Source organism: Salvia hispanica, unplaced genomic scaffold (genome assembly GCF_023119035.1).
Source record: "Salvia hispanica cultivar TCC Black 2014 unplaced genomic scaffold, UniMelb_Shisp_WGS_1.0 HiC_scaffold_548, whole genome shotgun sequence".
In the NCBI taxonomy this organism is placed as follows: domain Eukaryota; kingdom Viridiplantae; phylum Streptophyta; class Magnoliopsida; order Lamiales; family Lamiaceae; genus Salvia; species Salvia hispanica.
Genome location: NW_025952298.1, coordinates 5858 through 19000, shown reverse-complemented (window position 1 = coordinate 19000; position 13143 = coordinate 5858). Strand labels below are relative to the sequence as shown.

The 13143-nt window shown below is 33.1% G+C and overlaps 1 pseudogene; it reads right to left on the bottom strand.

The window, feature by feature from the left end:
- Window positions 1-1237: 1237 nt before the first annotated feature.
- LOC125199545 lies at window positions 1238-12316 on the bottom strand (annotated as a pseudogene).
- Window positions 12317-13143: the final 827 nt, after the last annotated feature.

Below are 13143 nucleotides of genomic sequence, written 5' to 3'. Positions count from 1 at the left end.
ACCCATTAATCTTGACATACCTGCATGTATAAAGGCCGATAATTCCGCATATGAAAATAAGTACAATACCACCGATTGATTTTCGTCCAAATCGACCAAGTTAATTCACGCTGCCGAATTTCCTCGAAGCTTTGCAAATCCAAAGATCCCGCCTTCACCTCGTTAAATGGACCAAAACCAAACCGTTAACCGTCTGAGGGTAATTTGGTATAATTGCCTACTCATCGTGAGTTAACACCACATTCATGAAACTATACCACTCCTACCTCCGACAAGCACACACTGCCGATAGTAGTCTATACAACCTGGAAACCCGATGGAAGTTTGCTCTAGTCGGCCGATTGGAGCGGTTGCTACTAAAACGGGAGAATGGCCAAGATAAAATCGCTTTCAAGGCCAAGGCTACCAGATTTTATTCCTAATGAGTATAAGATTTGTTGCATTGTTCGAATAGATAAGATTTGTTCTTTTAAATTAAAAGTCAAATCTTTTTTGGTTAATCTTAATAGATAGAGGATGAGAATGAATGTCTACAAACAAAATACAAAAAATTAAAATTAGTAAAGTAGTAGTAGTATTTATTATGGAAATATATGTCTCTAATCATTATTCAATAAAAGTATATTCTTGATAATTGTTAATGTGTATAGGACTTGGGTACTTTCTTCGCAATAGATTATTGATATCTAAAAAATGAAACAAACCAGTTTTAGAAAATAACATTTTAACACGCTTTAATTTCTAGGCAAAAGGAAGATTCTATCAGATAAAAGATGGCCAGATTTTGTGTATGAATTCCACTAGGCACTAACCTTGGAGAATCATTTTGGTTCTTGATTGACAAAAATCTCAGAAAGTTAGCAAAATGCAATCTTTGAAAAAGGTAATAAGGATATTGTATTATTGCCATTTTTGCAGCTTATTTGTGTTTTCACTGATGATCTTTCTTTGATGGTTGTTTTGTATCCATTGCTTCTGAGTTTTAAATTGGATGCCATGAATAATTTCCAACATTTTGAGCAAGGAGAAAACCAGAAGTCCCAGAGAGGATGAAATAAGCATGAGATTTAACACTGTATATATTGAATATATGTATTAATGGTTACATCAGACAACGAGTTACATAAGCCCAGCGCGCATCTGTTTCTAGGTTGTGATAGATAGGTACAAACAACCATTATTCCAGCATATATTGTAAGCATATGTAGTTGATAGTATCCTCAAGTAGGAAGAGTACCCGAGAGGTGATTTTGAATGCTTTGCCTCGTAATCTTCACGGTCGCTTTTATTGCATCCTCTGCGAGCACATGCTGCAGTGGAGTTTCACTGGAGGCAGAGAGATGTTTGCGATTTCCTGCAATTCCATTGAAAACCAAATGAAGTACGCAAACAAGGCAATATATGTGTTTATAGTACATTGTTCAGCTTATGAGGAAAGGTATGCAAGTACAACTTACGTATTCTTAATTGACAATTTTACTTTCCATTGGTTTGCCTTTCACCCACTCTGTGGCTGAAAATGGAAATGTAAAACATCATCTTAGCAATAGCAGCAGCTTGCTACCAAGAAATGTCACCACAAGCAACTGGAATCAAATGAATTGGGGTCGATCACCATGAAACGATAAAAGACCAAACATTCAAAAACCAAAAAGATCATTAGCTCATCTGATCTATCTCTGTATTTGAAAAAACCTCCATAAAGAACTCTGCCGAATATGTTCGGAGTTCCACAATCAAACATTTACTTTGTTGAAAACACTAACCAAAATGGAACAGGAAACAGGCTTTGATGATAATAAGCTATTATCCACAGAAAATGGCAAGGAGAAGTCCATTGCAAGCATTTCATCTCATGATGAGCATTTAGCTAAGATACTAAACATAGTCAGACTAATACCATAGGAAAAGCAAGATGAACCCTGCTTTAAAATGTGAACTTCTCATAGATTATGAACCACTGTCTCTTAAGCAGATGAAATCAGATGAACTGGTGAAATGATAAAAGACCAAAATTCATCACCAACACAATCCTTAGCTCATATAAAATCTCTGTATATGTAAAAACCTCCACAAAGAACTCAGCAGATAAAGTTCAGATTCTTTGAAATCAAACATCTTAGTTGGTGCAAACACAAACCAAAATGGAAAGGGAAACAGGTAGACTTGATGATTATATGCCATTATCCACAGAAAATGGAAGGAGAAATCCATCGCAAGCTGTTCATCTCATGATTTGTATTTAGCTAAGATTCTAAACATAGTCACACTATCACAATAGGGAAAAGCAACAGAAGCCCTAGCTTTAAATGTGAAAATGTGAATAAACTGTGAAAATCATTTAGGAATACTAGCTTTAACAGTGAATCAATTCAAGCTTGAAGACATCAAAAAACCCCAAATCCACAACATTCCACACCAAAACAACCTATTTCTACAAATAGTACAACAATCAAATCTCAAATTTAGCTAAGTGACAACCTTCAAACGAAATCATACCAAAATTCACCCAAATCAAAGGGGAAAAACAACACAGAAGAAATTGAAGCTGATAAGCAACGAAATTACTACTAATTTGAACCTGCGTACCAACAGAGGAGGACGCGATGGCGGAGCCACAGCCGAAGGTCTTAAAGCAAGCATCGATGATCTTCCCGCTCTCCGGATCGCCCTTTGATCTGCAGCTTCATCACGTCGCCGCACGCCGGCGCTCCAACTAGCCCTGTTCCGACGTCGGAATCGTTTTTATCGAAGGTCCGACGTTGCGCGGGTTTTCGTAGTGGTCCACCACCCTCGTGGTACAACCTCGCCGGCGACACCCTGCCGGCCGATAATCCGGCTCGTTAGTTGCCTCAACATTGGGCGATTGATTGAGAAATGGATTCCAAGTTAAGATTTATCGAAAATTGGGAGCTTTGGAGTTTTTTTCACATTTTGAGGGAATCGGATTCGTTTTAATAGTTATCGGAGAGTCGGCTGATAAGTTACGTGCTTCTCATGGAACTATTTCAATAATAATAATAATATTACTCTTTCCTCCCCGGGTAAGATTAGATCACACATTCCCTTCGCCATCCGTAAGCTACGATAATTCAATGAGTTATAAAAGTAGGGACGTTAAAATAAAAAGAAAAGAAAGATTAATATTTTAATGAGTTAAAAATTGGTTTGAACATTTGAAAAGAAAGTTTAAAAGTATAAATGCATCTTAATGACAAACTAAAAAATAAAACGTTATTTAAATTTTACGGAGACTATTTTTATTTACAACCTACTTCCTCCGTCCTAAAAGGAAAATCTCATTTCCATTCGCCATAAAGTTTAAGAAATGTTAAGAAATAAAGAAAGTTGAGATCCCCATCCGCGTTTACTAAGAATTGAGGGCCCTGACTCATTTTATTTTCGTCTAAATAAGAGCACAACACCCACATCCGCTTCAAATGACAAATTTCGCCGGTCCACCATTCTATTATTCAATTTAAATACTCCAATTATTAAAAACATTTCTACATTATAAAAATACATTATAAAATAAAAATTACATAATTAAAATCCTAAAAAATACAAATTATATAATTAAAATACTAAAAATAAAAATACATAATTAAAATAAAAAAATACATAATTAAAATCCTACAAATTAAAAATTACAAACGTGAAGACTATTCCTCTAACCCCAATTGCCTCTTGAGACCCCTGGATCAATTGCTCATGTGTGCAAGTTGTTCCGGATCATGGAGACGATCGGTCATATGGAGTTGACTCAAGATGGCCCACAACGAGTTGTTCGGGGTGGAGGAGGCAAAAGGAGCGGGGGCGGCGGATGGAGTCGGGCGGCGGCGGGTGGTCGTCGCTTTCTTCCTTCCGACCGTCGGCGGAAACCGCCGGCCGCGTCGGGCTACCTAAGTTAGTTCCGGCAAGTTGGGTAGCCACATCATCGGGAGGAGGATAGAGCTACCGACCTCGACCGTTCCTGGAGGAGCGGAGGAGATGCTACTATGCCGCCCTATACTTCGGATGTAGGCGCCCTCCCGCCAACAATCGAGGTACTTGAACGTTTGAACTCCTCCCGTTGGTGCGCCAAGGCGGACTAATGATGTCGAGCTCGTTCGTGCCGCTCCCCGCCGACCGCTCTTCCCGGAGGTAAATCCCCGGAACTTCCCGATTGCCTCGTTGCATCCGAACATGCAATTGCGAACCATACTATCATTGCGATATATGGTTCCCGTCGGGTTTCATTGTAGAGGCGAGTGACGCGCCACCAATAAGTTTCGTTCTTGGTCTCGGCCGACGTCCGATCTTCGGAGACTGCCAAGTAGGCTTTGAACATCGCCATCATCTCACCCGGAGTGTACGGTGCGGGTGCCACGAACGTGAGGAGAGGACTGGTAGGAGTAGGAGTAGAGCTGTTGCTCCTCCCGATCCGTGTTCGGTGCCCACCCGAACGGGCTTAGGTCGCGCACCGGGTAAGGACGGTAGCCATCCGGAGCTTGCGAACCTTGGGTTTGAGGAGGGGCCGTAAATTGGTTTCGACTATACCCGGGCCCGAGTCAAACCATCGTGGTTCCAACCGCGTTTGCGAGGAGGTGATCGCCGGAGCCGGACATTGTGTAGTGTGGTGGGAATTTAGATGATAGAGTATGAGGAAAAAGATGAGAGAATGTAGATGATGATAGTATAGATAATAGATGAGAATGTGATTTTTTTTGTGTTGGAGTGGGTATTTATAGATGAAAATGTGAATTTTGGGGAAAAAAAATTGAAAAAAAATTTAAAAGTGGGTAGAAAACGGATATATTTTTTTGGGAAGTGGGAAAATATTTTTTTTATTTAAAAACATTTTTTAAAATAAATTTCAATTAAAAAAAAAAATCAAATTGCCAACGGCTATGCCGTTGGCCAATCAGCCGCCACGTATGTGTCAGCACGACGTGCTCTTAGCTAAGAGAGCAGCCAGCTGCCGGCACGGACTGACGCTTGTGCCAAGGCACGGACGGATGAGCAGTGGTTGAGCACCGCGGATGCTTTTAGGAATATGAGTCTCATTTATATATATTAGTTTTAAATGATATGTGAGTGGAATGAAATTAAGTGAACGTGAACCTCTTACCATTTATAGTAATAATGAATCGGAACTCATATTCACTGATCGGATCTAAATAGTAAAACATGATTCTTATTCGTGCGATGCACTAACGTAATTATTAATACAAACATTAATTTTCAGTTTTTGTTAAGATAATATAAGTTGTAGCTTATGAAATCATAGACTATTACTACTACTACTACTGTTTACTGCTATAACTTTTTTGTTATTGGAAACAGTTTATGATTTACTAAAATTATTGACTTTTAATTTTTATTTGGTATAGACTATTTTTCAACTAAATCAAAATTGTTAAGTAGCCATTTCATATGGTTTAAGAAATGTTAATGAGACTAAATGAAATCAAATTATACTAATTTAGGAATTAATCCAATTGTCGGCCTATTTAATTTTATAGTAATTTAATTTAATCACCTCTTGTCCGGTCTATTTCCACCAAATAATAGTATAATATTAAAAAGGACATTTTTATATTATATTGTACGGTCTAAAGAATAAAAGGTGTCATGAATAATGGAACACAAGTGAAATATTGGTTGGGCTTTTATTGGTGTTTGATTTATAAAATTCAAAAATTGGAAAATGGGCTTTTTTTGCCTCGTTTATAAATATCGGACTCGGATTATGAATAGAAGAAAATGGGCCTATCTTATTTAAGTGATTGTCTATATTTTTAGTTTATTCAATAAAGTTATGGCTGGCAAACAAAATTATTTTATGTGTGTGGCTATTGTTTGTTTAGCAACACTTATTTATGCCAAAAACATGTGTAAGTAAACTCGGATAGTGATTGCGGTATGTTGGGTTCAATAATGACAATATTAATAAATAAGAGGAAATATTGAAGATTGTGCAAGCTATAGTTATTTTTTAAGATGTTCAACCCAATCATTAACTTTAAGTTTTATTGCTTACATTAAATCAAAAGCAAATTTGATATTTTCAAAAGTTAAATAGATAGAAGAGACGTGAGTGGTAATGCATAGTTTATCGTTTAAAATTGAGTACTTTTTATAAAAAAATTAGCATTTTATTAATTGTTTACTCTAACTATTAGTATAAAGATTCAACACATGGCACTATTAATAACAATTGATAGACGACAAACACGTAATAAAAAATTTATTTCCAAACTATATATTGTCTTTTTCGAACAAGATTACATATATTGCGAAAAATGTTTTGTTTAGTGATAATGCATGCATGAAGATATATCATTTTATGATAGGATCATGTAGGGGCCAAATCAAAGAGATTTAAAACCATTAAAATTAAATTGTCCACGCATCTCAGTCACCATTGGTCTAGATATATAATTATTAATTGATTAAAAAGTGATAACTTTGTAACTATATAGTTATTTGTTTTCTAATTTATTTATTTGACCGAGTTTTAGAAGTGTAGTAGGCCCCTAAAGATGGTTTGTTAATGCAAGTAAATCGTGTAAATTTTCAAAATGACGATGTATTATGAATCTCAAATTTGTTAGTAAAACTCAAATTTGTTATAAATCTCTGTTGTTTAATTATTTTTAGAGGGTTGTGTAGAGATAAAAGCAAGGCAAAACCTTTTCAAATAAGTCCATGTTTGAAATGTTTTAATCGATCCACAATTTTCCACTTTATGGGATCAACGTTTTTCGTAAAGAATAAATAATAATTATTCATTTATTTCCGAGATTACTTGAATCCCTCGCTTATTAGATGAATATTTTACCACTAAGTTACGCTTCATCGACTTTATAAATTGAAGTTTAAAACTTTAAATTACACAATTTTTTATGGAAAGAGTTTGAGATTTTGAGGTTCTTTTTGCAAATCTAAGTAATTTAATTTATCTCATGGACAAACTGTTGCAGGATTGAAGATCATCGTCAGCAATTTGAGTAATTAATTACGTGAAACATCAAATCTCTTCTTTTTTTTTTTTTTTCCAAATGTGGAATCCACGAAACAAGTTGCTCCATCGCCCTATCCAATCACACAATGCACAAATAAATAACTTATAATATATCTATGATAAACTTTACAAAAAGTTGTGATCAGGTGGCATATCTTTTCAGACTGCAAACCTATAAGTGACGTCTTCCCACCGCCCAACACTTGATAATACACTATTTTAGAAGTGAGACCACTTTATTAAGTAATGAAGATAATAATACAATAAGATATTTACATTGTCAAATTATATTGTACTTAATTTTATTTCTCGTTGAAAAATTCCCACTCTTATTCATTCACTTCAAATTATACGGGAGTGTTATATTACTAACTAATAACTTAATTGTTAATTATAATTAAATAATAGCTATAAGATATTTAAATTTAGGGCTTAGATTATTAATCCTTGGTTGACATTCTCAAAGCATGTGTTAATATTTTCAAACACTATATTAACATTTTCATCCAAAACCCTAATTTGAATTTTTTTATCTTCTTCAATTTTATTAATAAAAATGAAAATTACACGCGTCAAATTGTAGATCACATCGCTTTTCAAAATCCTATAACCTTAAATTAGTTATAATTAGCCATTAAATGATGAGTTAGCAATTGATCCCTCTCCCAAACTATAAACTATTAAGTATCACTCAAAATCTACCTCTCCCAAACTATAAACTATTAAGTATCACTCAAAAATCTACCCCTTCATAATCACTTCAGTATTGGATTCAAACAACAAATGTATAGCACATAAAAGGAATCTTATATACTACTAGCCTATTCATTGACTTAAAATAGATAAGATACTATATAGTACAATCAATAATTGTGATATACACAATTTTTAAAAAAGTAATCCATAGATATACTAGTATTAAATTGAGATGTTTATAAGGATGACGATAGACAGCAAATTATAAAGTAATTAAGGTTATTTTATAATGAGCGTGAAGTAAATTAAAATACTACTACTAACAAAATAAGGTTATTTAATTATGCAAGAAAACAATAAGGCATCGAAAAGTCGGATTTTTACCTTTGTTATATTTTTTTAAACATAATTTACGAAATCTTTTGAAGACATATAGTAAAAGCAAGTATCTATTGGTATCGAAAATGACAGGGTGATCTACATACTATTGTGTACACATATCATTTGCAGAGAACCTTAGATTAAATTAGTCGACTATAGAAAATTTAGAAACCTTTGAGTAAAAAGTATATAAGCTCTAGAGTATTATTAATTTATTATCACTTGTGAATCGAGTTAATTTAAATTTTGGGCCAATATCTATCATGATGGGTATAACTGCAACTTTAGTATTTTCCAAAATTATTTATTCGACAGTTAACCGTCAATCTTTTATTGGCTCCATCGACTGACGTTATTTATTTGTTTGTTCATTGCATTTGACTCTATATTTTTTTCTCAAAGAAAGTATTAATGCTTAGAAAGATAGGTATGATGTTGTATATATCTTAGATTTCATTATCTTTTATAATTTTTTATATTTTTGAGTGATTTTATTATTATTATTATTATTATTATTATTATTATTATTATTATTATTATTATTATTATTATTATTTACTTCGATTGTCTCAAGGGAAGAATATCAGATTTTGGAGTGAAGATTGATACAAAGTTTGCGTAACTAGTTGTCAACCATGCTTTATAGTCTTTGCTCATGTGTTGTCGTTATTGTTGCGCTTGTTGTTCTAAGGCTATTTTGATTGTTGGCGTTGATTTGCCTTTTGTTGATCGATTAGGATGATATTGTGACTATTTTTAGTTTTTGGGTTTGACTTTTGAATGTTTATCTCAAATCTTTGCCTGTTTAAGCCTTTTCGATTAATCAAAAATTATGTCACGCCTTATTTTTAGCTTGAATGTTTTTAACTAGTAAAAACACGCAAAAGAGATTTCTTAATTTAGTGAGATCTCGATAAAAACATCGATTTAAATACCACTCCTACTTACAAAAGATCGATTATGAGTGGCATTAGATAATTTTATCAACTAAATTGATTTTTCATGAGTCCTAGTTAAAATTCGAGTTACTTTGCATTTTTCATTTGATAAGTTAGAGATGGTATGATATAATCATGACATCCATTCGAATTTTCTAACATATTCGAAGTATATTCGCTTTGTGAATACTAATAAATTAAAGTATACTTTCATTTTTCGATGCAAAACCTTTCGGTGAATTCTCTTGATCCTATAGATATGTAATTAGCCAATAAATTTCTATATTTTCGCTAAATTCTGATTTGTATAGCACTTTAAAATTTATAAATTGTCTTTAATTATTTTTTTCTAAGTTTACAATCAAACTATTGATTTGTTTTAATTTAACAATTAATAAAGATTTCATCGAACGTAACTGAATGACTTACTTACGACACTATCGAACGCAATCAAAATAGGTTCATATTCTAGGCAGAAAACAACATTGTATTATACTACTAATTAAATTAAATAGTTTCAGTTGTTTATGTATGACTTATATTGAGTCATACTAGAGATAAATCCATTATAAATATTTTAAAGCGATTGAGAAAAATGAAAAAAATTCATAGGATTATTTATTGAGAAAAATAATAAAATTCACGGATGATCCCGTCCTCGTATAGTTTCACAACAATTAGACGGTTAGACCTGGTGGAAAATTAAGAAAATGTTAAATTCATGTTTTTTACCCAAAATTCATCAAATTAAAAATATATAAAGCCAAATCCATTGAATCTTGATGATCGGATTTAAAAAAATATATATTTCTTTCTCTTTTCAAACCAACAACATTTTTACAGGGCCATACCCCTTCATCGGCCTTATTATAAATTTTAATTATAGGACACATTACAAAATATAGAGATAACGAAGTGATTATGACATAATTTGTCACAATATGCTAACATAGGGCGGTTGATTAACTAGGCTTACTTTATCATGTCGGCTTAACGCGCTTTTTGTTCAATTTCAATCATATTGAAATGCGACTTCTCACTTGAAAATCCGATACGACGTAATTCATCACGTGTATTTGTTGCTAGCAAATTAATGTATACCCGAAATTTCGTCAGCATATTAATTTTTAAAATTTTCTTTTATTTTCTTTTATTTTATTTCCAATTTCGTCAGCATATTAATCGATATAATTATTCCGTATTTGAAATGAGAAAACCGACTTATTCTTATCATCTCGAGTCCATCAAATAATTTTGCGTTGATTTTCATATTAATACTATCCCATTTGAAATCCTTATTTGCTTCCACGAATAAATTATTTTGAATCAAAGGTGATACAAAACTAATTAAGTTATCGAAAAAAATAAGCTACTCCTACTAATTTAATTTCTCCCGACCATTGGCCATTAATGGCGGGATATCCAAATTAATTCATGGACTATATAATTTTGAAGATATGATTTGAAAGGGATCTTGTTTTTTCCATCTCATCACACATAAAGGCTAATAAATTTTGTTAAACTCAATTAAACACATACCACAAATTAATGAGTTAGTATTAAGTCTTATTCTGTTCGTTATTAGATCGGTCTGATGCAGACACAATAATTTTAGATAGGGTTCGAACCGAATTCAATAACTTGCTAATAATAATAATTTTTTTAAGTTCTTATTTATTTTTTGTATTCAGTACTATTCCTATTAGAGATAAAATTAGGTTATCATTTTCTCACTTTTCACATGTTGCTTCATTTACATTCTTGCCTTCATCTCCACAATCTCCACTACCAAGTTGCATTAGAGCACTCCCAATGGGTCAAAAAGGGGTATAATTGTCTTTTCATTAAATTGTGTTTGAAATCATTTTCTAAAATCCTCTCTAAAATTCTAGCTACAAAGTCTTCAAATCTTCAACATTCAAATATTCAAATCTTCAAATCTTCAACATTCATATCTTCAAATCTTCAAATCTTCAACATTCAAATCTTCAAATGTTCAATATTCATATCTTCAAATCTTCAAATCTTCAACATTCAAATCTTCAAATCTTCAACATTCATATCTTCAAATCTTCAAATCTTCAATATTCATATCTTCAAATCTTCAAATCTTCATATTCATATCTTCAAATCTTCAACATTTAAATGTTCAAATCTTCGAATCTTCAAATCTTCAAATCTCTTCAATATTCAAATCATCAAATCTTCAAATCTTCAACATTCAATAAAATAACACTTGTAATTCACATATCAATACCGAGAATATCGAATGTCAACAACTCGTATTAAAATGTCAACAACTAACAAATAACACTTACAATTCACATATCAATACCGAGAATATCGAATGTCAACAACACGTATTAAAATGTCAACATTCAATAAAATAACACTTATAATTCACATATCAATACCGAGAATATCGAATGTCAACAACTCGATTAAAATGTCAACAACTAACAAATAATACTTACTATTCACATGTCAATATCGAGAATATCGAATGTCAACAACTCGATTAAAATGTCAACAACTAACAAATAACACTTATAATTCACATATCAATAGCGAGAATATCGAATGTCAACAACTCGTATTAAAATGTCAACAACTAACAAATAACACTTATAATTCACATATCAATAGCGAGAATATCGAATGTCAACAACAAACATTATTTATGTCAACAACAAACTTTATTTATGTCAACTACGATGTCAACAACAACTTTATTTATGTCAACTATTATGTCAACAACAAATAGTTTCATGTCAACGACGTATATTATTTATGTCAACAACAATGTTTTACTTATAATTCATGTCAACAATAATGTTTTACATATAATTTATGTCAACAACATTTTTCATAAAATTTATACCAACGATCTATATAATTCATGTCAACAACAAACGTTATTATGTCAACGAGTTATATAATTCATGTAAAAAATAAACATTTTCATGTCAACAACTTATATAATTTATGTCAACAATACTATTTTAGGCAATATCATAAACACCTTATCTACACAACTCAAAAATTCCAGCAACATAATCGAATTAAAAACTGCATCCATATATTTCACAAATTTCATCGTACAATTAAACACACGCAAATTTAAATCTACAAATATTGACAAACACCAAACCCAAGCATGGCTCCAAACAAATACACAAAAAATACAACCTAAACTCAACCCTTCTCACCATCACCCAAGCTCCATCTCATCCACAACTCCCACACCTTCCACAACATAACTCTCCACATCTTTCTCCGACAAACTATTGCTCATTTTCAGTTCTCATTATCCTAAAACAATTACAAAGTCCTAAACATTGAAATTCATCAATTAAGGACAGAGATCAATGTTGAGGGAAAATAACATACGAGAAATTCATCAATTGAGCCGTGAGATCATACTAAACTTTGAAATTCATCCAAAATGCAAAACAACAAAAGCCTAATTACACTGTAGCAATCGCCTCCAAATTTACCGATTAGATGCAATAAGCAATCAAATCAAATCAAAATCTTCGTATTCCAATTGAATTTCCGTAGATTTTACAACATATCCAACAATCACAATCACAAAATAACCATGTACGGGATAATCGAGCGATTAAATCGATCAATCACCAACTCGTCAAGGCGTTTCATGATCGTGATCGCACTTATAATTCACAATGCGCGTCGTCTCCAATCCTACTCCGACGCGCCTGGATCTCACGCATGGCGGATCCTCGCTAATCAAGGAGATCAGCGGCGTTGTCAATTTCTCGAATGGCGAAGGCGCGTCGGCCATTTCGTGGAGGCGAGATCTGAGCAGATTGGGGTCGATTACATCGACGGAGCGAGGAATTGAGGATCGCCGACGAGAATCACTTCATGAACAAGCACAATTTCGGAGTGAAGTTTGTGTGCGGCTGCCGCGATTTGGGGGCAGCGCCGTGGTAAGAGGGCTCCGCCATGATCCGGACGCAGGGGAAATCAAGGGGTTTGGGGAATGTGAGCGGCGAGATTGGCAAATTATAATGATATTACCATTCGCCTTTCATAATAAATTAATCTAAAAATATTATTTATGTGGCAAAATCTGGACCACTCATTTAATAAAAATGA